At 45.9% G+C, this 27,436-nt stretch overlaps 1 long non-coding RNA gene across 1 annotated transcript in view; it reads left to right on the top strand.

The window, feature by feature from the left end:
- The first annotated feature begins 1,367 nt into the window (after positions 1-1,367).
- The window catches only part of LOC127002255 (uncharacterized), a 342,113-nt gene continuing 316,044 nt past the window's right edge, over positions 1,368-27,436 (top strand). Inside the window, exon 1 of the long non-coding RNA XR_007755928.1 lies at positions 1,368-1,512. This is a non-coding gene — a long non-coding RNA (uncharacterized LOC127002255). The remainder of the gene's footprint in view (positions 1,513-27,436) is intronic.

Below are 27,436 nucleotides of genomic sequence, written 5' to 3'. Positions count from 1 at the left end.
ATGGGCGGGGAGGTGGCTCTGGTGGGCAGGCGGCGGCGCGGGGGTGAGGGGGAGCCGGTGCGGGAACTGGGCGGTGCAGGGGTAGGGCTCATGTTCCTCATCCCGTCAGGCGCATCATCCCGACCTCCCTGCTTGGGCGTCCCTTGTACCCATCTTGTTATGGCCTGGAAAGGGAAAGCAAGGTGTGAGTACTCGTAGGATTGGACTCTCACCTGGACCACCGTTATGCTTTTCTTTTGCAGCAAAGGAAGCAGCTGAAGAACAACAAAACAAAACAACAGATACAAAATAAACAACTAAAAAGGCCTCCTACACTGCTTCTATAAATGAAAATAGACTAGATTAGCCAGAGGAGTCGTCAACATGTGATACTTATTTTTTTTTAACGTTAATACTACAGTGTGTTAGTTGTGTGTGTCAAATGGTCTACACTTACTACATAATCATTCTCTGCGGCATGCGTTGTGTGGCTATTCCTGTATTTGGCGTTTCAGCGGGAGTACACACGTGACTCCCCGTTAATATCCCAGTGGTTGTCTGTGTATGGGTAGGTGGGGTTGAGGGGTGTGTGGTTAGGGGGTTGCTTGTCAAGGTAAATTATATGTCGGTGAATCTTATGGTTTATTTACTATATTCTCGGTGACTTGCAATGTGTGTCCTCGAAGCGCTAGTGTTAGTCTGCGTGTGTCTAAATCTGTTATTCATATATACTCCGTGGTTTTGTATTTGATTAACCATCTGCTGTTTATCCTTTTATCGTCACTCCCCATGCTAGAATACTTAATCCATGTCTAAATTCAGTTGTGGGATACGTCTCTCTATCCCTTTTATCCCATGTTTGTTTGCCCTATTCCTAACATTTTTTTATCCATCTATTCTTTATGCATGCTTGTCCTTCCTGGGTCTCTCATGCTCCTTACCTACCCTTCACATGCACTCCCTCACTCCTACATGCCACTTATTCATACCTCCCTCTCTACTATGTTCTTCACTCTCACCCTGATGCCCCCTCCCCTCACCTCCCTCATTTCTTCCTGCCACTTAAGGGTCATATTCTTAAACATTTCGACGCCCAAGTTCACATATTTGACAAGGCTTTCCTAGGAGCTTGGGGCTATTCCAGGGGTAGTTTTGTGACCTTAATGGTAATTTGACCCTTCTTCTGTACTATGAACCTAAAAAGAACTTATTAGGACCCGACCGATCTCATTTTTGGTCTTTGAAAATAGTTGATGTGAAAGACGAAAACGTGAGAATACCGACCTTTTATTCCTACCTTCTCTACGCTATTCACCCTCATTCTGATGCCCCGTCCCCCCCCTCCTCACCTGTCTCATTCTTACCTGTTGCACCTTTTCCCTCAGGGCCGCCATGGTGTGTATGTCCCTCGCCCTCTCCGCTTCCTGGCCTGGGCTCCTCCCGCCTGAAAGTGGTCCGTCATGCATGTTATGAGGAACATACACACACACAAGGGTTCTACTGCAAGTCCAACGCCTCAACTCCGCCATGTCGGTAAGTGTTGCGAGGAAAGCATTGTTATATTCCGTGTTGGTTATGACGAGTGTGGGATGCTGTTGTCTTTACGTGCACTAGTTAATTATTGCTCCTGTGTTGTGACTATTTCCGCAGTGTCGTGTGTACCCTCTCGACGTTGGCAGGAATGATAATAGCATGATAATACACCCTCGAGCTAGGCAGGAATGTTCAGCATCTACTACTCCGTTTAATTATATTCTCTCTTGATGTGATTAATTTAACCATTGCTCTAGTGAAGTGTTGTCTTCTCTTCCGTGCTGTCTTGTTTAATTAACCCTCGAGGTAGAAAGAAATGTCAGGGATGTTTACCCTATAACTTGCAGCTGTTTGAGTGGTCGTGATGGGCACTACTTCAGGGACGGGGAGTTTTTTCAGAGCGAGACCCAGATTAGACTTTATGGAGCAGCTCGCGGGGCCGGAGTGAGAAACAAGAACCCCAAAGGGACTAAATAGAATTATACTGAAAACATTTAAAAACATACAATTCAATGAGACACCCAGTCACACCACACCACACATCACTCCCAACCACAGCAAACCGCATATCACAACCAGCCACCACACGCCACTCCCAGCCACATCAAATCCAGCCACGCCATGTCACACTGCCCATTACAATCGGTCACACTACACTGCGCCATGTTACACCATACGTATAGTAATACACTTTACACATCATCTCTTCGCACATACAAATACCAGTAGTTGTATTGTATCAAACAATTTCCATTGTGAACGATCCTGGGCCATTTATCATTCTTTTTTTTTATAACGTCACGCATTCTGCAATAATGTTAATTAAATCGACACAACATTCCCTATTTAATATTTCGGATAATGAAGTAGCCTCAAAGTGGCCAGCCTTGCCCAACCAAGAGTAAGAGACCGACTGGTGACTGATTGGTCGTTGCTGCCTGCTGGTGTATTGTGTCTTTCTGTCCAATTCTTGTACGAGACAAGTCACCGAGCGGTAACTGACACGTCAAACCCGACTCTCTCATCCTTGCACATGGCCGCGGGTCGGAAGTTGCCCGCCCATGGACCATTTCATTATCGCATCCGTAGTGTTACTTTCCGTGGTGTGGTTGTTGTTATTCTTTTAGAGGAAGGAAGGAATATTCAGGGTGCTCTCTATGTGGGAGCGAGGCTGGAAGGAATGCCGTGGGTACTCCTTGACTTGCATCTGTTTAATTGGTCGCCGCTCCTTGGGAGGCAGCGCCTCTCATCTCCCCCCTTCATGCTGTGCTCCCCTTCGTTCCGCATGCAGGAGTAGGTAATTGTAGAATGATTACAGTGCGTGACGGCAATTCCTGAATCGGAAGCGAAGCGTAATTACATGCAAGACGCAGGAATGAACAAAGTCTTCGGGATAATTGCACGTCGTGAATTTCCGACACGCCGGATCTCCTGGGCCGAGACCAAGGTACAGGTATTTGGAGGCTTAATGGGTGAAGCGGTACAGTCTGCAAGTGTGTGGCGAGGACATCCAGATCTGGGAAATTATTCATATGTTGGTAACTGCTGAAGGCTAGCGTTGTGGATGCGGGGCAGTGGGCGGGGCGGCGAAGGCTGTCTCAAGGATGTTTGTCAGACCCCCCTCCCCTCACCTCACCCCCCATCTATGTATTGCGACGCACCATGCTCTTGTCCTGGAAACAAGATGCGATATTTTCTCTTAAATTACCGAGACCTATGCCTACATCCTATTACTTGCTGTGTAATTTAAGCCTTCGTGACTTTGAAACGTTTCATTAAATATATAGCATCGCCTGTCCTGTATACACGTTAATATGTTGACGCGTTGTGAGTGCTCTCAAACCCCCGTGGCCCGTTTCCCAGAAGCTGGCGTGACAACAGAGGCGTGTGTATGTATCCATGGGGGAGGGAAGGGTAGGGGTGGCCGTCTATATTGAGGGTAATGGCAACCCCTCTCACACCTGGCACGTCCAGGAATCCACACCTGTCCTGATGCATGTTTCCGAGATGGAGGTGCGGGTAATTAATGATCCCAGAACCCAAATCCTTGTATGCTCAGTGTAACCACGACGCTCCAAGGCAGTCGGCGAGCGTTATCATTCAAGGTTAATGCGACGTAGTTCAGCATCGCCCCGTGGCCCGAGGCGGAGGCCGAGGGGATTAGTGGAGATTTGTCAGCCGAGGTATACGAATGATTGATACTGCGACTTGGACTTCGTAAAATAGATGTGAACGTTTGCATACTAGAGATGTAAAAACAGCAACAATAATAGTGACGATAAAGATATTAATAGGATAGTGGAGGAGGCATACCAACAAACAGGCTACTACTTTGGCGGGTCAGTCAGGCTCACTCACTCACTCAACTACGCAGTTTGTTTTGTGTCGGGGCGGAGCTGACCCGACGCCACGCCGCACCTCCCCCTCCCTCTCTCTCTCTCTCTCGCTCTCTCTCACACACACACACGGAATATTGTCGAACGTACACAGCATCCCTACACATGCACGCCAACATACTTCACAACCCGCTACATTCTGCAACGTTCTGTCCTCGCCACACGTTCCGCCAGAGCCGCCACGCCCTCCCTCCTTCATCATTCGCCTCCTCATATCGTTACCACTCTGATGCTTCTTTTGCTCACCGTCACACTAATGCACACCTTCACGCCCTATCTTCTTTTTTGCCTCATGCACCAAGCACCACATTCACCTGCATCACCACGACATAGCATAAACACCGTATTACCTTTCCTTTCGCCACTCCCATGCACACACACACACACACACACACACACACACACACACACACACACACACCCTTCATCAGGCAGGCTACACCCCCTCACTACACCTTCACGTCCTCATCACCACGATTCGCAGCATTCACCTCACCTGATTGCCTATTGAGGGATGATGAGGAAGCACTGCGTTGATGGGTTGAATGAAGAGGATGAGTATGCTTGAGTAGACCTTCCTAAACACGAGCAATTGCAAAGTTATTATTGAAGTGTTCCGGTCACAACACGCTCACGTCCTCACTCCTCAGCTCAGCGCCTTTTAACACTGGACCGAAGGGTTAGATTTTCAGCTTGTTCAGGCCGGGTAGAAGCCAAGTTGTCGCCGTGTCCCAGGTCACAGGACGCACTCAACTGTCCATAGCTCGTCCCCGCTCTCACTCCCTCTCTGCTCAGGTCAGCGCCACTGCCTTCACACACGCTCGGGTCATGGGGACAAGTGACCTTTAATATATATTTACTAGTCTACACTTTACTAAAAAAAAAATCCTTCTAAATTTAAATCTTGTGAAGGTGTTTAATACTAACGAAGTATGCCAAAAATATATATATGACCATAATTATGACGACTTAATTTTTTTATTAATTATATATAGAGCAAAAATACCATCTCCCTATTTAGTGCCAGATCTAATGGAAGTCGTACTTTGTACACTCAAAAGTACCAAATCTGGTACGATCGTACCAAAAACGGCAACGCTGAGTGACCTTACCCAAAGCCTCACCTCCCTCACGCGCCAATCACGGCCCATCTCGCTGTCGGCAGGTGGGGCAGCGGGGGTGAGGGGGAGGGGGCATAGTGGAGCGCGGGACAGGCCATTGGTGGGGATCGTGTTTGAAATTACTGTTCCTGGAGCTAAAACGGAGGCGATAACGGAACAACAAGTAAACAAGGAGTGCGAGAAGGACCAAAACACAAGCTACTGCTGCTACTATGTTTGTTGTTGTTTTTGTTGTTGTTGTTATTGTTGTTGTGGTCGTTTTCCTGGTCCTCGTGTCGTAGCCTCCAACACTACTTTTATTGTTTTACTGTTTGTGGTTTATTTGAGAGAGAGAGAGAGAGAGAGAGAGAGAGAGAGAGAGAGAGAGAGAGAGAGAGAGAGAGAGAGATGCGTAGTGGAATGTGGGAAAGTCAGGTCATGTGTAGAAAATAGACCGCACAGTCAAGGCTGTGTTTGTTTGTTTGTGTGTGTACGTGTGTGTGTGTGTGTGTGTGTGTGTGTGTGTGTGTGTGTGTGTGTGTGTGTGTGTGTTTTCATCCCTTATTGGCTCGCCCCACGTGAACAGTAATTTGGTTAGTAGGAGAAGAGTGTTATGACGTGACAGGGGGTTGGGGTGTTGTGGTGATGGGGTGTGACCTACCCATGGATGTTGCACTAGCCCTGTGTCGGATTAATAAGTTCTCCCACCACGCTGACTGCTCTTCAGAACTTGCCAACTGCACGCCTCCCCCCCACCCCCCCACCCCTCCCGCGGCACCGCTGCACTCGACTTTCCACTCTAGCTCATCCCTATACTGTCCAAACCCCTTATGCAAGAGTTAACCAGCATATTCACTCTTTCATCCCTCTTTTTTTTCATATCAGACACGGCTCAAGGGCAATAAAAAGAGTACAAAAAAAGCCCGCTACTCGCCGCTCCTACAAAAGATAAAAGTAAAGAGTAGCCAAAAGAGAGGTCAATTTGCAGCGTATGCTCCCAACTTGACCTAACTTAACCTAGCTCTTGCTCACATGTTAATCGTCCGCCAAACATTCGGCCTCATGGGGTTGGTGATTAGGGTGATTGCCGCGTGCTGAGTCGACACAAACAGATTTCCAGACCCACAGCATATCTAAACGGTGCCACAGAATGTGTAACAAGCCGCGACGTGCCATTGTAACAGTATAGGAACGCAGTGTATTCTCGTAGGCCTCATCTTCATTCAAATTCCCCTCAGCGCAGTCTCTCTTATTTCAACTAAGGTATTATGTGTTATTTCTTCCATAGTGGGAGTGCATGGTGGTTAATCTGACGCGTTATGCTATTTATTTTTATTATTATTTTTTGTTTAGTTTGATTCTCTGGTTTTCATTCCCTTTCCCCTCGTCTGCACCTCCCCTTCCTCGACCCCTTTTTTTTCCGCCCCTCTTTTATTAGTTTAACTTCATCCTATTAACCACCGATTGATCCTCATTTATTCTTCACCTTCCTTATTGCTTCACCCCCCTCGTCTGCACCTCCCCTTCCTCGACCCACCTTTTTTTTCGCCCCTCTTTTTGTTTTAGTTTAACTTCATCCTATTAACTATCGATTGAGCCTCATTTATTCTTCACCTTCCTTATTGCTTCACCCCCCTCGTCTGCACCTCCCCTTCCTCGACCCCCTTTTTTTCCGCCCCTCTTTTATTAGTTTAACTTCATCCTATTAACCACCGATTGAGCCTCATTTATTCTTCACCTTCCTTATTGCTTCACCCCCCTCGTCTGCACCTCCCCTTCATCGACCCCTTTTTTTTCCGCCCCTCTTTTAACTATCAATTGATCCTCCTCTCTTATTCACTCACCCCCTGCTCCCCCCCACCTCCTTCCCTCCCCCCCTTTTTTTTCCCCTCTTTTTATTTTTTAACTTCATCCTATTAACTATCGATTGAGCCTCATTTATTCTTCACCTTCCTTATTGCTTCACCCCCCTCGTCTGCACCTCCCCTTCCTCGACCCACCTTTTTTTTCGCCCCTCTTTTATTAGTTTAACTTCATCCTATTAATTCCCATTCCTTGTTGTTTCACTCCCTCCTCTGCACCTCCTCTTTCTTGTCCTCCTCCTCTTTTCTTTCTTTTTTCGCCCTCTTTCTCTTCTTTTTAATCAGACGCTTCTCTTAGCCACCCATTGATCTTCTGTTTTTCTCTTCCTTTCACCTTCCTTGTTGCCTCACCCCCCTCGTCTGCACCTTCCCTTCCTCTCCCCCTTTTCTTTCTCTTTTCCTCCACCTTTCTCTTCTTTATAGTCTGACGCTCCTCTTAGCCACCAATTGATCCTCTGTTATTCTTCTCCTTCCTTGTTGCCTCACCCCTCTTTTGAACCTCCTCTCACTTGCCCTCCTCTTTTTCTTTCTTTTTTCTTCCTCTGACGTTCCTCTTAGCCACCGATTGATCTGTTTTCTCTTCCTTTCACCTTCCTTGTTGCCTCACCCCTTCGTCTGCACTCCTTTGCTTTTCCTCTTCCTTTTTCGCTTCTCTCTCTCTTCTTTTTATCTGACGCGCTCCTAATACCCTCCGATTAATCCTCTGGCATTCTCTTCCTCGCACCTTCTCTGTTGTCTCACCCCCTCCTCGTCTGAACCTCCCCTGCTCTCCTCCTCGCCCCATCCCCCCCCCCCCGAAAGCCTTGCGTGGCGTATCATGGTGAGCGGCAATTATCTAGGCAAATCGGTCGTGTCTATCATCGTTTAGTCGGGTTTTTGCTCTTATTGGCTCAAGGTAAATGCGGTGTGGCTGAGGAGATTACTTTCCTCATGACTACAGGTGATACAGAGGCCAGGTAGGGGGGGGGGGGCAGCGCGCACCTGGGAGGGCGTGGCGGAGAGGAACTGCAGGTGTTGCGGAAGACCGTGACTCATTGCGGCCGTCCCTCGGGTGGATTAGCGGAAAAAGAGGTGTGTGCGTGTGTGCGTGTGTGTGTGTGTGTGTGAATGAGTGTTTGTGAGGTAGATATATAGATAAAGAGATAGAAAGCTAGAGAGAGAGAGGAGGCATATAGGTATAGATAAACATAGGTAGAGAGAGAGAGAGAGAGAGAGAGAGAGAGAGAGAGAGAGAGAGAGAGAGAGAGAGAGAGAGAGAGAGAGAGAGTAATCTTTCTTGTCTCGTAAAAACCGTATTTCTAATGACGGATTATCAAAACACGCCACACTAATGAGGGCTGCCTTTTATTCTCCTCCAATCTCTTTCGTACCTCTAATCCACCCTTTTCCCTTATCTCACGGGCGGCTGAGATTAATCCCCCGAAATGAACACACGCACACACAAAAAACAAACAAACAACGAGGAGCTTTTATAGATACATGGGAAACATTAAGACCCCGAAACATAATGAAAAAAACCCATCAAAGAAATCTCTGGAATCGATAAGGGTAGGAAAAAAAAAAAGAAACGGTCTAATATGCGCGCGAGAAAAAGACTCAGTAAACGACACACAGCAACGAAATAAAACCGGAAAGGTAGAAAAAAAGTATTTCTGACGAGATTGTGAATGTTTAGGAGAACCAGGATGAAATGGAGGGAGGAAAAGCGTCGAGCGCGCGAAACATACGGGAGAAAAATGGCGACAAATTGTGAGAAGCGAAGGGAAAAGCGTGTTCGGAAAAATAGTTATAATAAAGGGTTTCGGGAGAGAGAGAGAGAGAGAGAGAGAGAGAGAGAGAGAGAGAGAGAGAGAGAGAGAGAGAGAGAGAGAGCATGGTAAGTGTAAAAGCACTCCAAGGAAAACATATGAAAATGGAGAGAAGGAAAAAAGAGAAATGGAAAATGACAAAACGAAAGAGGAGGAGGAGGAAGAAACGGAGGAACAGGAACAGGAACAAGAAGAAACGGAGAAGGAGGAGGAGGAGGAAGAAACTGAGGAACAGAAGCAGGAACAAGAAGAAAAGTCGTAGGCAGAGGAGGAGGAGGAGGAACAGAAGGAAGAAACGGAAGAGGAGGAAGACAAGGAACAAGAAGAAAAGGAGGAAAGGACAAGACCAGGAGTGGAGGAAGCAGAAAAAAAAGAAAACCATGAGGCGAAGGAGGAGGAACAAAATGAAGAAACGGAGGAACAAGAGCGGGAGAGGAGGAAAGAGAAAAACATTAAGGCGAAGGAAGAACAAACAAGAAAAGTAAGATGTGGGGCAAGAGGAAGAGGAAGAGGAGAAAGAGGAATGAGAAGAAGTGGAGGAGGAGGAGGAGGAATAAAAGCTGGAGGGAAACACGGGGAGGGAAAATTAAGCAGTTGGTGCCGCAAGGAAGAATGCGCTGAATATACTGTGCTTTCAACGGCGTGCAGAGTTGACTTGAGAGAGAGAGAGAGAGAGAGAGAGAGAGAGAGAGAGAGAGAGAGAGAGAGAGAGAGAATCATGGTTAACCAGCATCATCGACTTTGCATTCATCATGGAGGTGTCAGGCAACGTTCAAGGGTAACTGAACTAAAAAAAAACACCAAAATATACACACGATTTATTCCACACACACACACACACACACACACACACTTTTTTTTTTGTTATTGCGTCTTGAGGAGGCTTGAAGTGCATAGAGGTTGCGTTGTCAGACTCTGGGATATATTTAATTAGGAGGAGGAGGAGGAGGAGGAGGGGGAGGCAATAAGGGACGAATATGAAGTAGAGGAAGGATATGAAGAGCAAGACAAAGAACAATAACAACAACTCAACACAATAAGTAGGAAGAGGAAACGGAAGATGATTATGGGGAGGAGGAAAGGGCGAAGGAGGAGGAGGAGGAGGAGGAAAAGAGAAAGAAAAAGAAGAACTAGAGGTAGAACAATAAGAATAACAGCAACAACAACAAGTGGGGAGGGGAAAGCGATAAGGAAGACGGTTAATAGGAGGAAGAGAAGGAAAAGGAGGAGGAGGAGGAAGAAGAGGAGGAGGAGGAGTTACTATTACCAGTGTTGTTGTGATCTGGGAAGTCATCGTGATTCCTCGTCTCGCCGCAGCAACTGTCCACGTGCCTCGCCCTTAACAACCCGCACATCAACAAGGGCGGGAGAGGGAAGGCCGCGGCGGGGCGGTAACGATGGCCCATTGACACACGAGGCACGTCGCCCTGTTGACCCGCAGCGCCGCATTTCATTCAACAGATTGATTAGCGAGTGACCAACACCCGGCCGTCAACACAAGCGCAGGACAGCAAAACACGGGTGATGATGGTGGTGGTGGTGGTGGTGGTAACGATGGTGGTGGTGGTGCAGGTGGTTGTAGTGAGGATGGTATTGGTGTTGCTGGTGATAGTGGTGATGGTGGGTGTGGTGTTGATGATAGTGGTGGTTGTAGTAACGATGGATGATAGTGATGATGATGATAATGGTGGTGGTGTGTGTTTGTGATGAGGGAAGTAGTGATGGTGGTTGCTGTGGTGGTTGTGGTGGTGGTTGTGGTGGCGTGCGGCGGTCCCTCGTCCTGGCAAGTTACGTCATCACTTTTTTTCATCCGCGTGTCCTGCCGTTGCGTCATGGATTAGACCTTTTCTTCCTTGACGTCATGCGGAGACAATTTTTTTGGGGCCGAGGATATTTACTATTTTGTTACGGGGCACCGCTGCATTGTTTTTGCGGTGCCGCCTCCATGTGTGTGTGTGTGTGTGTGTGTGTGTGTGTGTGTGTGTGTGTGTATTTCGTCCGCCGCCTCCACCCCACACTTTGCCCCCTGACTAAAGCTCGCGTGCGTTTAATGTTATGGCTGGTTAGTTTATGTTCCTTGTCTCGCCCAGTGTCCTGACTCACCGTATTGCTGGCAAGTGGCGAGGCGCGCACCGAGGCCGACCAGCAGCACCAGCATGAAGGCTCTCTGGTGAAGGTTAGGTTAGGTTAAGTTAGGTTAGACTAGGCAAGGTTAGGTTAGGTTAAGTTAGGTTAGGTTAGACTAGGCAAGGTTAGGTTAGGTTAAGTTAGGTTAGGTTAGACTAGGCAAGGTCAGGTTAGGTTAGACTAGGCAAGGTCAGGTTAGGTTAGACTAGGCAAGGTCAGGTTAGGTTAGACTAGGCAACAGTATCAACACCAGTAGGAAGAGGAAGAGGATGCGGATGACGATCAAGAGGATGAGGAGGAGGAGGAGGATCACCCAAGACTCACCCGGGGCCCCCTAGAAGTTTTTGAGCTCTTGAGAAGACTATACATATCACCTCCCGCTATGCTGTCTGGCCGATGTCGCTATTCTGTCTGGCTGATGTGACTTAATTTATTTTGCTTAACATTTTATTTGAAGTGATTTTGTCGGTGGGAGTTTTGTCCATGAAATAAAGCGGAAAATACATACATACCTACATACCTACATAAATTTATTCAAACATACACGCATTAGTTCGCACGTGCATATATCACACACGCATTCGCTCGAACTACCATCAGAAACTATTGCTGCTACTGATAAACTGTAGCCTTTGGTCTGCGTATTTGATTATTTCCGAACAAAATATTTTCCGCTATGTGTGTGTGTGTGTGTGTGTGTGTGTGTGTGTGTGTGTGTGTGTGTTGGGGGTGCAGCTGTGTTTTTGTGTGTGAGGATCGTCAGGTTTGCGTGTGTGTGTGTGTGTGTGTGTGTGTGTGTGTGTGTGTGTGTGTGTGTGTGTGTTGGGGGGGGGGGGGTTGTGTGAATGCGGGGGTATATATGTGTGTGTGTGTGTGTGTGTGTGTGTGTGTTGTTACCATTCTTCGTCTATCTCTCCTCCTCCTCCTTCATCATAATTTTGAGTACGAGTAATACATAGAAGGGTTACATAAGGGCGGGTTCACCTATTCCCGCCCCAGTCCTCGAGAGTCACTCCATACCAACACACGCATTAGGAACTTGAAGTGCGCACGTTCGGTAAAGGGTGCCAGGGGGGTGGAGTGGAGGGGATAAGGTGGGGGAGTGGAGGGGTGGAGGAGGGGGAGGGGGCTGACGAGGTGTAATGGGGTTAGTGTTAACGCTGAGTCTCCATCGGAAAGGAAAATATGACGCGTTTTTTCCCCGTCACGAGCAGTTTAGTGGAGGCGATGAGGTGAAAATTCTGTGCCGTGTTGGCGGGATGACGTTTTTTATCGGGACGACTTGCCACTGCTGCTGCTGCTGATGATGTTGATGATGCTCTTGCTCCGCTTGAACGAGTCCGATACATGTTTAGTTCACACGGCGTACATGTATAGAATAAACATCCCGTGCAGCAAAATGAAAGGAAAGATGTATGTTTGTCACTGCATGTTTTTTAATGTTTTTTTTTTTCACCTTATTTTGTGTGTGTGTGTGTGTGTGTGTGTGTGTGTGTGTGTGTGTGTGTGTGTGTGTCTGGTCGCCGCGCAGTGTTAGGTTCTTCATTTAGTATACATCAAAATTTTCTGTATCTAATTTTGGGTATTATTTTTATTTTTTTTATTTTTGTCTACACGCCACGAAGGGTCAGGGTCTTCACTTGTTATATATATCATGTTTTTTTTTTCATCTCATTTTGCATGTCATTTTATTCGTCGTCGCCCTTGTCGTTGTTGTTGTTGTTATTGTTGTTACCGAACTACTACTACTACTACTGCTACTACTACTACTAACTTCTACCACCACTACCATTATCACCACCACTACCACTACCATAACCACTCTACTACTATCTATTTCTCCTATCATCACCACTTACCTCCTCATCATTCTCATCCTCATCATCATCACCATCATCGTCTCCTCCAGGTCGAAGTAAGTCGGTGTGACCATATATATAACAGCTTCGTGATCCGCCGCTATCATACTTTCTGCCTCCACTGTAGACGGATTGCAACGCTGAACACTGACACATGCGATCCCCTCCCCTGATCTTTTTTTTTTCTTTTTTTTTCCGTCACGAGGTGTGTCAAATGGCAATGAAAAAAAAAAGAGGTAAAAGCTTTTGGGTTTGTTTGAAGGATTATTTTATTCTCGTCAAGGTCAGAGTGAGTCGTCCACATGTGTGTGTGTGTGTGGGTGGGTGTGTGCGCGCGCGGAATTTCTAGGTCTCTCACACAACAGTATTGCGTCCTTGTTCGGGCGTTTCCAGGTGAGACTGTCCGGGTAGGTATGTAATTAGTGACTAAGGTGACAGATGGTTCGGGTTGAAAATGTGGAGGCAGTGGGCGTAGGAAAGGAAGAAGGAAAGGAGAGTCAGGAGAAAGAGAAAGAGGAGGAGGAGGAGGAGGAGGAGGAGGAGGAGGAGGAGGGAAGAAATAGGAGAATTTTGGGAAACTTGAGAATGACCATAAATAATTAGACGCTCTCTGGAATTATAGGACGAAGAAAGAGACGAGATGGAGGAGGAGGAGTAGATGATGAAATTGAAGGAACGTGGAAGTTAATGCAAAGAATTGAAAGTTTATGTGGAATTAGCGGAGGAAGAGAGAGAGAAGAAGGAGGAGAAGGAGGAGTAGGAAGGGGAGTCGAACGGGTAACAGACGAGGCTCTTTAGATGTCAATAAGATGGGAAGGTAGACAGGTAGTATCCAGGCAAAGATATGTCTCACGTGATATTAGATCGCACCTCAGTATTGGGAGTATTGCCTCTCTCTCTCTCTCTCTCTCTCTCTCTCTCTCTCTCTCTCTCTCTCTCTCTCTCTCTCTCGTTGTCCAGATGAAACAATAGGAAGGAGAAAAAGGAGTCTCTTTACGGAAGGGAATATTGCCCTACTCCCGGCCTGGGTAAGGGAGCCGCGTGGGAGGACCATTTTCTCGGTGGCGGCGTCTCGGAGAGTGTTTGTGCCGCGGAAATAGAGAATGATCGAGCCCCGCAGGTCACCGTCTCCACCGCGGCAACGGCGATGACAAAAACGAAAACATCCGTAGCAATATCAGCAAAAATGATAACCGCGAAGACAATAATGGTGACACTGGGAACGAGACGCGCGCGAAAATAAAAAGGAAAGTAATTGCGGCCATAACACTGCCAAGGTGACACCCAACGCAACAAATATATATATATATATATATATATATATATATATATATATATATATATATATATATATATATATATATATATATATATATATATATATATATATATATATATATATATATATATATATATATATATATATATATATATATATATATATATATATATATATATATATATATATATCGTCATTCCATTGCACGTGCAGGCAAGTATTTATGCATTGTGTGTGTGTGTGTGTGTGTGTGTGTGTGTGTGTCCAGCCATACATCCCTGCAAGCAATCATCAATCCATCCATCCATCCATTCCTAACACACACACACACACACACACACACACACACACACACACACACACACGGCGCCCCATGCACACTCTTCCCAACCACTTTCCTTCCCCCTCTCATCCTATGTTCTCTCCCCTTCCCTTACGTATTCTCCCTTTCATTCTTGTATTCCCATGCCCTCCCTTACCCACCCTTCCTCCTCTTCCTCCTCCCCTTCCCTCATGTCTTCCCCTTCCTCTCATCCCTTGCTCTGACCCCCTTCCCTTCCTCCCTTCTCATGGTTTCTCACTTTCCATCTCTTCCTCTCCCTCTCCTCCTCTCCCTTCCCCTACCCTCATCAGCCTCTCCCCACTCCTCTCACCCTTCTTACTCCTTCCCCTTCCCACCATCTCTCTCTCCCTCCCTCACTCCTTAACTCCATTTGCATACCCTCCCCTCCTCCTCCCTCTGACTCTTACCACTCCTGACTCTTCCTCTCTCCCCCCCTTTCCTTCCCCCATCCCTCTCCCCCCCCTACCAGTTACTGCAAACCCGTGCGAATTCGTCATTTTATAAACCCACGCGCTCAATGGAAGGACTTATAACAGGGTCCATTTGTATTGTATTTCTGTTGTTGTTTTTGCTTTTTTTTCTCCGACATCTCCACCAACTTGACTCTTATCGTTTGTGTATCTGTTAGAAGGAAAGAGAATGGAAGGGAATGGAAGAGAAGAGAGGAGAGGAGAAGAGAGGAGAATAGGGGGGGGGGGGAGAAAAATATAGAGCAAAGAAGTCACTCTATGCACCCCACTCTCTTCTTTTAATCGCCTCCTCCTCCTCCTCCTCCTCCTCCTCCTACTCCACCTCCTCTTCCTCTTCCTCCTCCATCTCTCTTTGCCGTCCTAATTTTCTCGCCTTTCTGTTTCTAAGTTTGTGTATTATTTACTTAACACACACTCTCTCTCTCTCTCTCTCTCTCTCTCTCTCTCTCTCTCTCTCTCTCTCTCTCGTCATTCTATTGCACGTGCAGGCAAGTATTTATGCATTGTGTGTGTGTGTGTGTGTGTGTGTGTGTGTGTGTGTGTGTGTGTGTGTGTGTGTGTGTGTCCATCTATCCATTCATCCATCCATCCATCCCTCCATTCATACATACTTACATACATACATTCATAATACATAAATATACATACAAAACACACACACACACACACACACACACACACACACACACACACACCGAAGCCAACCAGTGGAAGGTGAATGTGGTGAGCACAAAAGTGATTCTGGTCGCGGAGTCTGAGGGAGGGAGGGAGGGAGGGAGAAGAGTTTACTGAGAAAAATTGACCGGTGGGAAAACTTTGTCGAGGAATGAAAGTCTTTTGCTGAGGCATACTGATGGATTGTTCCGCGGCGGGAAACTTGTGGGAAAACAGCACACCCGCCCCGGTAAAGACTTCGGGTGTTCAAGAAAGAAGAAAAAAAAAAGAAATTGTGTAGATTTTCGTCACCATTTCCTTTCCCAATTTTCCCTCTTTATTCCCATTTTCTATCTGTATCTATCTATATCTATATTCTTCGCTCTTGTCCTCGTTCTAGTCTTCGTCTTCCTCTTCCACAGGCGACAACTTTATTGACTCGTAAATTTTGTACGAATATCCGTGGAATAGTTGGCATGCATGCACCCACCCACGTTCATGCATGCTCTGATACATATTATAAATGCATGCAGACATATACACACATATATACATACATGCATTTATTGATACATATGTTCGAGTAAAAACAAATCCTTAGTTTGCATGCATTGTAACGCTTTTGAGCAAACACACACACACACACACACACACACACACACACAGTGAAGGATGAGAATGAGATGTAAGCCATTTGCCATTATTATGCAGATCTCGGGGGGAAGGAGATTGATAAATTTTGCGGGGTGAATCTCAGGAAGGGAGAAAGGAAAGGAAAAGTGTGTGTGTGTGTGTGTGTGTGTGTGTGTGTGTGTGTGTGTGTGCCAATAAAAGGGGAGAGCAGAGCAGACCATCGGGGCGAGGAGGAGGAGGTCTATAATATTACGCCTTTAATTAATAATGGTGTTGTTCTTTTTGGGGCATTGGCTCTGTAATGAAATCAACCATACAAGTTCTTGTCATGCAATTATCGGGACAAACACACCAATCAAAGAATTATTCCCCTCAATGCCCTTTGACCTCACCCCGACCCCCCTTCTACACTTCAGCCTCCATATTATCCTCTCCACCCATCCCTCCACACTCCTGCATTCCTTCCACAGTCATCCCCCCGTTCTCACTCCCCCCCCCCCCTTGTATTGGTTCGCTGCGCCCCATGCCACCTCTCCCCCGTTTGTCCCCCATCCCACCCCCCACCTTCACTCAACCTACATATCATTCTCCCTTCCCACCCCCCAGACTCCTCTTTTCCTTCCAGCAGCCATCATCCTCCATTCACCCCCCCCACCCCCACCCCGTACTGGTTCGCTGCGCCCCATGCCACCTCTCTCGTCTGACCCCCTCCTACCCTCTTCTGCCGCCCCCTGACCCCCGCAGGAACACAAACGAGGAGGGACAGACCACGAAAAATGAAATTTGTTGGTGTTTTTGGCGGTGTTTTGTGTTGTGTTAAGTACGAAATTCTGTTTCCTGCTGACAGGGGGTTTGTTAGCGCGCGCGCGCACACACACACACACATTACTACTACTACTTTTTTTTTATTTATTTATTTATTTTTTACGTCGTGGTCTATTGCGCCGGTAGGCTTCTTCCCGGTTGATCCTGATGGTCGGCCCAAGGCTTCTTCCCGGTGGGGCCTGATGGTCGGCCCAGCCCGTTCTGGCGCAGGCGAGTGTTTATAGTGGCGCCATCTTTCATTGGCTCATGCTGCCCTCCCGGAGCTCATTTTTAATCTTAGAATCTAGAGTCCGGGTTGATAGGTGGTCTTCTGGACAGCATGTGGGTAGTTTTAAGCCACTCGGCGGCGGCTGAAAAATCCCAGCTTGGTGGTACCTGGCGGGGATTGAACTCGCGTCGTCCTGAACGCGGCTCCGTCACGCTATCCATTCAGCCACCGCCTCCCCTAACTACTACTACTACAACTACTACTACTTCTACTACTATCATTCTACTACTACTACTACTACTACTACTACTACTACTACTTCTACTACTACTACTACTACTACTACTACTACTACTACTGCTGCTACTACTACTACTACGGTTACTACTACTACTGCAATAAAAATATCCGTAATAATAACAAAACCAATGATTAAAATGATAATGAGTAAGATTATAATAATAACAATAATGATAAACCCAAAAAATTTATGAAACTACTCGGCTATGAACTAAAACTCAAAGCTCCTAAAAGTGAATCCAATAAATAATGCTGCGAGATGAGATAGTCCTCTTGGGAACCAGCATCGGCGATTCTTTATGGCTAGTGCTCGATCAGCCTCCCCACTAAACAAGAACGGTAACTTTCATCGTGACCAACCGGTCTCTTGCAGACTCCTCACGTTCTTATGTTCTTATGTTCAAGTTTGCGAAGAAGCTCACGGCGCGCAGCAAAACTCAATACCTCGGCGGCTGCAGATCCTGACGCTATTAAAGTGATTGACACTCGACCTCTCACGAAGAATACAAAAGTTCCTTCACGTTGTTTAGTCTGATAAATATGTAAAGGTCCCTACATTGTTGAGAGTGATATTTTCTTTCATATACAAACCTTGGGACTTGAAATATTCCTGAATTCATAAGCACATTTCTTATGAGCCAATGATTAATCTACTCCGTGGTTAGCTATAGTCGAGCTCTCACGAAGATTAAAAGAAGTTCTCTCATGGTGTTTCGAGTATGATATTCTCTCGTACACAAACCTTGCAGCTGGAAATATCCCTGTATGCATAAACACGCGTCTTATGTACCAATACTTAAATTTACTTAGTGGTTATCTATAGTAATTGACGATGAACGAAACATATACGTAGATACATACCACACTATAGATACATACCACACTATTTGTAGGACCATCGCTATTGCGGGATTATTGTTTTTTTGCTCCTTCGTAATTATTTTTTGGCGCCCATGAGCTGCTTCCTGGAAAATCCTGCTTCCTGCTTTCTGTAAAATATATAAAATCCGAAACAGTCAGGGTCAGGTTGTTGCGGGTGACGGAAGCTAGACGCAGACTGCATTCTTCATCATCACCTTTAACATATCCCGTCGTCGCGTTGCCTCTCCCGTCTGACCCCGCGGTCCCGTCACGCGGTGGTGGCGGCGGCGACAAACATATCAGTCCATTATGGCGCGGGGCTCCGGCCGGCGAGGCACACGTGGGCTGCAAAAGGAGGAGGAAATGTTGGTTTATGGCTTAAAGGCGTGTGTGTATGTGTGTGTGTGTGTGTGTGTGTGTGTGTGTGTGTGTGTGTGTGTGTGTGTGTGTGTCTATTTTTTTTAATCTTTCGTGCTTTATTACTGATAGAATCCTTGGGGTACTAAAATTATAAAAGAAAAAAGGAGTAGGAAATTTTAGTTTATGGCTTAAAGGTGTGTGTGTGTGTGTGTGTGTGTGTGTGTGTGTGTGTGTGTGTGTACATCTATCAACTTTTTTTTTCTCGATTTTCCACGTGTTTGACTACTGATTGATTCTTTGAGGTGTTAAAATCATATAAAAAGTTAAAAAAAAAAAAATGTCCAGCAGCTAACGAATTTGCTTTGAGTCCTCGTTACCTGAGTGAATATTTACCTTTACACGGCGCATTCATTAGATGACAATTACGATACAGGTACACTCAATCTCTCTCTCTCTCTCTCTCTCTCTCTCTCTCTCTCTCTCTCTCTCTCTCTCTCTCTCTCTCTCTCTCTCTCTCTCTCTCTCTCTCTCTCTCTCTCTCTCTCTCTCTCTCTCTCTCTTATTCACTTAAGATCCCAAGCCTCTAAACTTTTGCTCGGCAGCGCCACGATTCCCCTGAGCCGAATACCGCACGCCCAGGTCCACGCTTTCGAAGGAGTCTCGTAGGCGTCATAGAAAGGTTACGGGGGCGGCTGGGCGTTTTATTTTTGTTTTTAAGGCGAGAAAGGAGAGAAGGCCAGGAGGGTCTTTTTGGCTTGGCAGGAGATGAGGGGAAGAAGGGAGGCAAGGTCACTGGGTCATTCTGGTAGGGAAGGGGGAGGGAGGGGATGAAGAGAAAGGGGTGGGGGGGCAGGGTAAGGTAGATAGGTGAAGGGGAAAGGGAGAGCAAGGTAGGATGTTTTTGTTAGCAGGGGAAGGGAGGGAAGGAAATAATAGGAAGCAGGGGACAGGTAAGGTTGGTGTTTTTGGATGGTTAGAGAAAAGGAATGGAAGGAGAAGGGAGAACAAGGTAGGGAGGTCTTTTTGTAGGGGGAGAGAGGGAAGGCTTGAAGGAAAGGGTAGGCAGAGTAGGATGGTCTTTTCTGTAGGGATATGAAGGAAAGGAACGAAGGAATAGAAGGTGGATGATAGATTGGTCAATTTTAGAGAGAGGGAGAAGGAGGGAATAAAGGGAGAAGGGAGAGCAAGGCAAGTGGGTCATTTTACAGGGGAAGGGAGGGAAGGAATGAGCGAAAGGAGCATGATAGGTTGGTCTTTTTTGCAGGGGTCGAGATAGGGAATGAAAAAGGAAGGGAAGCAAGGCAAGTGGGTCATTTTACAGGGGAAGGGAGGGAAGGAATGAGAGAAAGGAGCATGATAGGTTGGTCTTTATTGCAGGGGTAGAGATAGGGAATGAAAGAGGAAGGGAAGCAAGGCAAGTGGGTCATATCACAGGGGAAGGGAGGGAAGGAATGAGCGAAAGGAGCATGATAGGTTGGTCTTTATTGCAGGGGTAGAGATAGGGAATGAAAGAGGAAGGGAAGCAAGGCAAGTGAGTCATTTTACAAGGGGAAGGGATGGCATGAAGGGAATAGCTTGGTAGGTAGGTATGGCTGGGGTGGCTGGGAAGGGCAGGCCAGATAGGTTCAAGGCAGTGAAATAAACTCTTGAGAAACCTATTGTCGCTACGTGGGTGAGGAAAGAAAGCTGCATGTAGGAGCCGAGTGCAGGCAGTATACGGTGCTTAGATTACATAGTCCAGGCCGCGGGCGAAGGAAATACAAAACGGGGCGGAATACAACACAACAGACTGCCTGGACGTGAACCTGATAGTGAGGGAATGGAAAACTGCAATTCGGGGGAGTATGAAGCTTAAGATAGGAGAGGAAAAGAACCGCTGTGGATAGATAAAGTGTGTGTGTGTGTGCCCTTGTATGGTGAGGAGAGGGAGAGAGAGAGGGGGAGGGTGGGTGAGCATGATAGTGAAGGAATGTAAAACTGCAATTCAAGGAAGGACGGCGTTCAAGATAGGAGAAGAAAAGAACCACTGGGGATAGATAAAGGGAGGGAGGGACTCGAGGGAGGGAGCCTTTTCCTAGTGATCTGTGGCAACGCATGGATGGTGGGGGGTGCGGAGAGAGAGGGAACAGGGGGCGGCGGGGGGGGGGGGGGATAAGTGCTGGAAATGTAGCGACAAGAGTGTATTGATGGACATTACGTTGCTGAGGCGGATTGCGACAAAAGCATTCATCCCTCGGGAGTCATTGTCCTTTGTGTGTGTGTGTGTGTGTGTGTGTGTGTGTGTGTGTGTTTACTTTTCTACCTTTTTACCCATGACTTACTGCCTGCCTACCTACCTCCTTGTCTTCCTACCTACCTACCTTCCTATTTACCTAACTTCTACCTACCCAACTTCCTACCTTCCTATTTACCTAACTTCTACCTACCTACCTCCCTGCCTATCTATCTATCCTACCTATTTATCTACCTACCTATCTACTCACCTGTCCACTTACATACCTTGATTGCAAAATGGTTATGGCAAAAGAGTTGTTGCGTCATTAGTAAGGAAGCATATATGAATTTTCTGAGTTAAGACGTATTGAAACTGTATGTAGTGTTGTTAGGTTAGGTTAAATTTAGGGTATATTGAAAAACCTATTGCCAGCACCTTATGGTATAAATCAACAAAGAATAACCTCACTCTGTTGTATAGAAAGTCTCATTAGTAAGGAAGCATATATGAATTTTCTGAGTCAAGACCTATTGTAATTGTTTTGGGTTTTGTTAGGTTTGGTTAGGTTAGATTAAGTTTAGTGTTTCATCAAACACATGATAGCCAGCACCTTATGGTATAAATCAACAAAGAATGACCTCACTCTGTTGTATAGAAAGTCTCATTAGTAAGGAAGCATATATGAATTTTCTGAGTCAAGACCTATTGTAACGGGTTTTGTTAGGTTAGGTTAGGTTAAGTTTAGGGTATCTTCAAACACATGATAGGCGGGAACTTATGGTATAAATCAACAAAGAATGACCTCACTTTGTTGTATAGAAAGTCTCATTAGTAAGGAAGCATATATGAATTTTATGAGTCAAGACCTATAGTAACTGTCTTGGGTTTTGTTAGGTTTGGTTAGGTTAGGTTAAGTTTAGTGTTTCATCAAACACATGATAGCCAGCACCTTATGGTATAAATCAACAAAGAATGACCTCACTGTGTTGTATAGAAAGTCTCATTAGTAAGGAAGCATATATGAATTTTCTGAGTCAAGACCTATAGTAACTGTTTGGGGTTTTGTTAGGTTAGGTTAGGTTAAGTTTAGGGTATCTTCAAACACATGATAGGCGGGAACTTATGGTATAAATCAACAAAGAATGACCTCACTTTGTTGCCTATCTGGTGTGTCTGCTAGCCTATCTGCCTGCTTAACTAGTGTGTCTGCTTGCCTATCTACTTGCTTGTTGTGTGCCTGCAAACTACTAACGTGCCTATCTGGTTCTGTCGCCTATCGGCCTCTTGCAGACTCCTTGGGCTGTATCACTAAACATTTCCTCACCCAAGTACACACATTTGTCAAGGGTTTCGTATGAGTTTTGGGCATATCCAGGAGTAGTTTTATGACCCTGGTGGTAGTTTAGCCCTTCTTCTGTACCGTGAACCTAAAGAAACACTCATTAGACCCCGATTGATCTCCTCTTTGACCTTTAGAAATAGGTGATGTGAGATGGCAAAGTGTCTTGTAATACCAATCCTTATGTTTTCATGTTCCTGCCTTTCTGCCTGTTGATCTTCTTGAGTGCCTACATGGCTGTCTGAGTGCCTGCCTACCTGGCTATATACTTACTGTGTGCCTGCCTCTGTGACTATGTTCCTGCCTGTCCCTTTGGTTACCTGCCTGCCTGTCTCCTTCCTTACCTGTCTCCCTGTCTGCCTACCTGCACCTTCCTACCTGCCTGTCTCCTTCCTTACCTGTCTCCCTGTCTGCCTACCTGCCTGCACCTTCCTGCCTGCCTGTCTCCTTCCTTACCTGTCTCCCTGTCTGCCTACCTGCCTGTCTCCCTCCTTACCTGTCTCCCTGTCTGCCTACCTGCCTGCACCTTCCTGCCTGCCTGTCTCCTTCCTTACCTGTCTCCCTGTCTGCCTACCTGCCTGCACCTTCCTGCCTGCCTGTCTCCTTCCTTACCTGTCTCCCTGTCTGCCTACCTGCCTGCACCTTCCTGCCTGCCTGCTCCGCGCTCGTTTATGTCACCATCGTTGTCACCCAAGGATCATCAGGGAATGTGATTGTGGGACTCGAGGCTGCCGCGGCAAACCTCGAATATGAATCTGAAATGGCAATCCGGAATAGGAATGGGCTGGAGCGTAACTGAAATAAGTCTGCTATATCCACGATTGGAACACCTGCATGGAATTGGATATTGCGGGCACAGGTAAAAACGTAATGACAGAGTAAAATAGAATTAGGCTGATATTGCAGGCGGGAATGCTGTTTTGGGAATGATAGGCTGGAATTAAAGCACATGAAATGGAATCCCGGAATTATATCACAGCGACAACTGACTGTACGTGTGTGTGTGTGTGTGTGTGTGTGTGTGTGTGTGTGTGTGTGTGTTGATTCAGTGCTTCAATACATCGACTTTCATTGGCGTAACTGAAAGACGTTCAAAACAAAGAAAGAAAAATAAAGTGGATGATAAAATGATATTGCTTTGAGAGAGAGAGAGAGAGCGTACTCATCCTCCACTCCGTGTTTTGCATATCTTTTCACTTCTTTTTCTCTTTGTTTTCTCTAGCCTCATTTTTCTTCGCCTTTGTTTCATCCTCTTCTCGCTTCTGGTCTTCTTTCTCCTCCACGAAGGCTCTTAACTCTGCAGTGTTGCCATAACCGAGGGGAAGATCCGCGCCTAGATACTGTCGGTGCAAATGAATAGGCTAAGCAACGATTCTCTTAGTGTCTAGGTTTTACGCACCATCTATCTGCTATACGTGTACTTTCGTCGTCTTCTCCTCCTCCTCTTCATCATCATCATCATTATCATCCTAATCATTATCATCCTCATCTTCATCACTTTTATCCCACTTCCGTTTTTGTTCGTTTTTTGTTCTTGTTCTTGTTCTGTCCTTGTTCTTCGTATTTTACCATCCACCTCCTCCTCCTCCTCCATCTCTTTATTCTTCTTCCTCATCTTCCTCCTCCTCCTCCTCTTCCTCATCCAAGTAGTACATCAATGTGAGCAATAAACCATAAGAAACAATATCCAGGCTCTTCTTTACATCCTCTTCAACTACCTCCTCCTCCTCCTCCTCCTCCTCGTCCTCGTCCTTCTATTTGTTTTCCACTAATTCAGAGTTGCTCGTACTTGTCACATCAGCGGAGCGGCCTCATCCCAAGGGCTCCGTTTATGTCGTTGCGAAAGAGCGTACAAAGAATTAACATGAAGAGTGAAGCGCGGGGATAGTCAGGCGGCATGATGGGGCTGGGGGGAGGGAAGGTAATGATATGATTGCAGTTGTTCGGCGGAAACGGTAAATGTAATAAAACAAAACGTATACGAGATAACTGCTGTGTGTGTGTGTGTGTGTGTGTGTGTGTGTGTGTGAGGCATCATGCTATAATTCCATTACTTATACTCCTTCAAGGAAACACGTGGAGCCCTTTTTTTTTCTCTCTCTCTCTCTCTCTCTCTCTCTCTCTCTCTCTCTCTCTCTCTCTCTCTCTCTCTCTCACACACACACACACACACACACACACACACACACACAGAAGGGATATAGAGGAGGCTACATGTTGCCTTCTTCAGGAGGAATCGAACTCCTTCATAACTCCCCATTCCCTTAAGCCTAGTCTCTCTTCCCTTTCCTCCCCCTCTCTCTCCCCTCTCTCCCTCCCCTCTTCACTCCCCCTCTTCCTTCTGAGCCCACAAAACCTCCGTCGGTGTAGTAAATATCCCGTGGTTCCGAGTGAGGTTGAGTCCGGCCGTAAATATGAGAGAAAGGGCAAGAAGAGAGAGAGAGAGAGAGAGAGAGAGAGAGAGAGAGAGAGAGAGAGAGGACTGAAGCTGAAAAATAGCAACCTGACGTGTTTTTTTCTTTCTTTCTCTCGCTCGCGCTCCCTCCCACTCCCTCCCACCCACTCCCTCCCACTCCTCACCCTCTCGCTATTCTGCCCCGGAAATTTAATGTGGGGTCGAGGGCGGCTGACAGTGTTGCGGGTCCAATCAAGGTCTGGGTGATGAATCGGGCTTTCGTCCCTCCCCGCATTGGCGCTCCTCATCCTCCTCCTCCTCCTCTTCCTCCTCTTCCTCCTCCTCCCCTCCCCTCTCATCTTCACCTGTTTAGCCTCCTCCCCTTCATATTACCATTTTATTATTAGCTGTATCATTTATCTTTTTCTATTTATTTATGTTTTTTTTCTTACTTTTTTTGCTCCTCTAAATCTTTTTTTTTTTTTCTACGTCTCCCTCCATTCACCATTTCCTCTCCCATTTCCTCTTCTACTGTTTTCCCCTCTTTCCTCTTTCCTCCCTCTTTCACTGTTTCCTCTCCCTCCCTATCTTCAGCTCGTATTTCCTCTTCTACTGTTTTCCTCTCTTTCTTTTTTCCTCCCTCATTCACCATTTCCTCTTCCTCCCTATCTTCAGGTATTTTAGTCGTATTTCCCTTCCTATTGTTTTCCCCTCTTTCCTCTTTCCTCCCTCTTTCGCCATTTCCTCCCCGTCCTTTACCGTCTCTTCCGTTTCCTTCTCCCTCTTTCTGTTCCTGTCTCGAGCTATCTTAAGTTATCAGTCCCCTTCCTTATGGTTATTTTTCCCCCTCTTTCTTCCTCTCCCCTTCCTTTTAGATCTCCATCCCTTCCTCTTCCTTATTCCCCTTTCAATCCCTATCACCATTTATCTTAAGTCTTATCAATCCTCTTCCTTATAATCCCCCCTCTTTCCTTCTCTCCTTCATTCTCCATCTCCTCCCCTTCCCTTTCCTTATTCCCTTTCAATCCCTATCTCCATTAATCTTAAGTCTTATCAATCCCCTTTTTTATGGTCCCCCTTCTTTCTTCATCTCCCCTTCTTTCTCCATCTCCTCCCCTTCCCTTTCCTTATTCCCTTTCAATCCCTATCTCCATCAGTCTTAAGTCTTATCAACCCCCCTTTTTTAATACTTCCCTTTCTTTCCTCCTTCCCCTTCTATTTACGATTTCCTCCCCTTCCTTCTTCCCCCTTCAATCCCTATCTCCAGCTGTCTAAGTCCTGTCCCATTCCTTTTGAGTCTTTTATATCATGTTTTTAATTATTCACCATTATTTTTATTTATAGTTTCGTATTATAGTTTATTTAGTTTACGTTCGGCGCCATATGACCCTGCAGTTGTGGCGCCAAGAACAGAACCCCCAATCATCATCATCATCATCATCATCTCATCATCATCCCCCTTCCTTAAGGTTACACTCTTCCTTTCCCTTCATTACTCTATCCCATCCATCTTACTCTTATCGATCTCTTTCTTAATTCTTCCCCTTCTTTTCTTCCTCCTTCCCCTTCATTCCCCTATCTCATCCATCTTAGTCTCATTATTATTCCCCTTTGGTCACGTTCCCAGTCCTTCCTCACTCTCTCCCTTTCCCCTCATTCCCCTTCCTTGTCTCTCTCAGTTCTGATTCCTTCCCTTTCCCCTTGTTATCTTTCTTCCCTCTGTGTCTCCTCCCTATTCACTCTCTGTTGCTTTACTCTTTCTTTTTTTTGGTCTCATCTACCCCACCCTCCCCTCGTCTCCAGCCTCTCATCCCCGTCCCCCATCCCCGCTTCCCATTCGCCGCCCCCCATTCATCGTCCTCCTCTCCATCCTCCTCCTCTTTGTTCCTAATACTTTCCTCTTCCTCCTCCTTATCCAGTGCTTTCTTCATCATGTTTTCTTTCCTAGTCCCTTTTTGCTGTTCTTCTTGCTTCACTCTTTTCTTTCCTTTTATTTAATTCTTCATCTTTCCGTCTTTTTTTCTTTCTTTAGTATTTCCTCCGTTACCGTATCTTCTTTTGTCACCCCTCCTCTCCTTTGCCTTTTCAACACCCCGCCCTTTTCCTTACGTCATCCTTCACTCTTCATTTGTCTTATCGTTTTGCCCTTTCCTCTCCTCCCTGTCCTCCCCTCGCTCCTTTCCTCCTCCTCCTTCTCTTCTTCCCTCTCCTCCTCCTCCTCCTCCTCTTCTTCAACCGCCCCAACACCCCACAACCAGTCTCATATGTCCCGTTTCTGATAGCCTTTCTTGTTGTTGTCTTCTGTTTTTTTTTTTACTTACGGCTTCACATTTCTTCCTTTATTTTTTATTTTATTTTTTGTAACATCACTTTTCATGCTTTTAAACGTCGCTGTGAAATAAAGAGAAATATATAAAAAAATATAAGTGCGAATTGAAAGTCTTATTTTTCTATAATTTTTTTCTTCATTTTTGTTGTTTGCAGAAAAAGATAAACGTTTTTGTTATAACGTTTTAGATGAAGTAATTGTATTTTTTTTTCCTTTGGTGTGAGTGGCCACAGCTGGTTTGGCTTATGAAGTATATATATTTCTTTTTCTGTTGTTTTTTTTTTGTTGCCACGCTGAACGTTTCTGTTATTTCCACGGTACTTGTGTCTTTTTTTTTTTGGGGGGGGGATATCGTTTTTTTTTTTTTTCTTTTTTTCTTTTTTTTACTGTCGGGGTGAATGTCCGTACTGTAATATTATCTCTTTCTTGCTCTTTTTAACGCCTTCATCTTTTACGTTCTTCATTCTCTTTGCTGGTCTTTTTCACGCCTTCATCTTTTACGTTAATTTTTCTCTTTATTGCTCTTTTGAACGCCCAATTCTTTTACGTTAATTTTTCTCT

This window comes from Eriocheir sinensis, chromosome 2, assembly GCF_024679095.1.
Source record: "Eriocheir sinensis breed Jianghai 21 chromosome 2, ASM2467909v1, whole genome shotgun sequence".
Classification (NCBI taxonomy): Eukaryota; Metazoa; Arthropoda; class Malacostraca; order Decapoda; family Varunidae; genus Eriocheir; species Eriocheir sinensis.
This window is presented reverse-complemented; position numbering and strand designations above follow the sequence as displayed.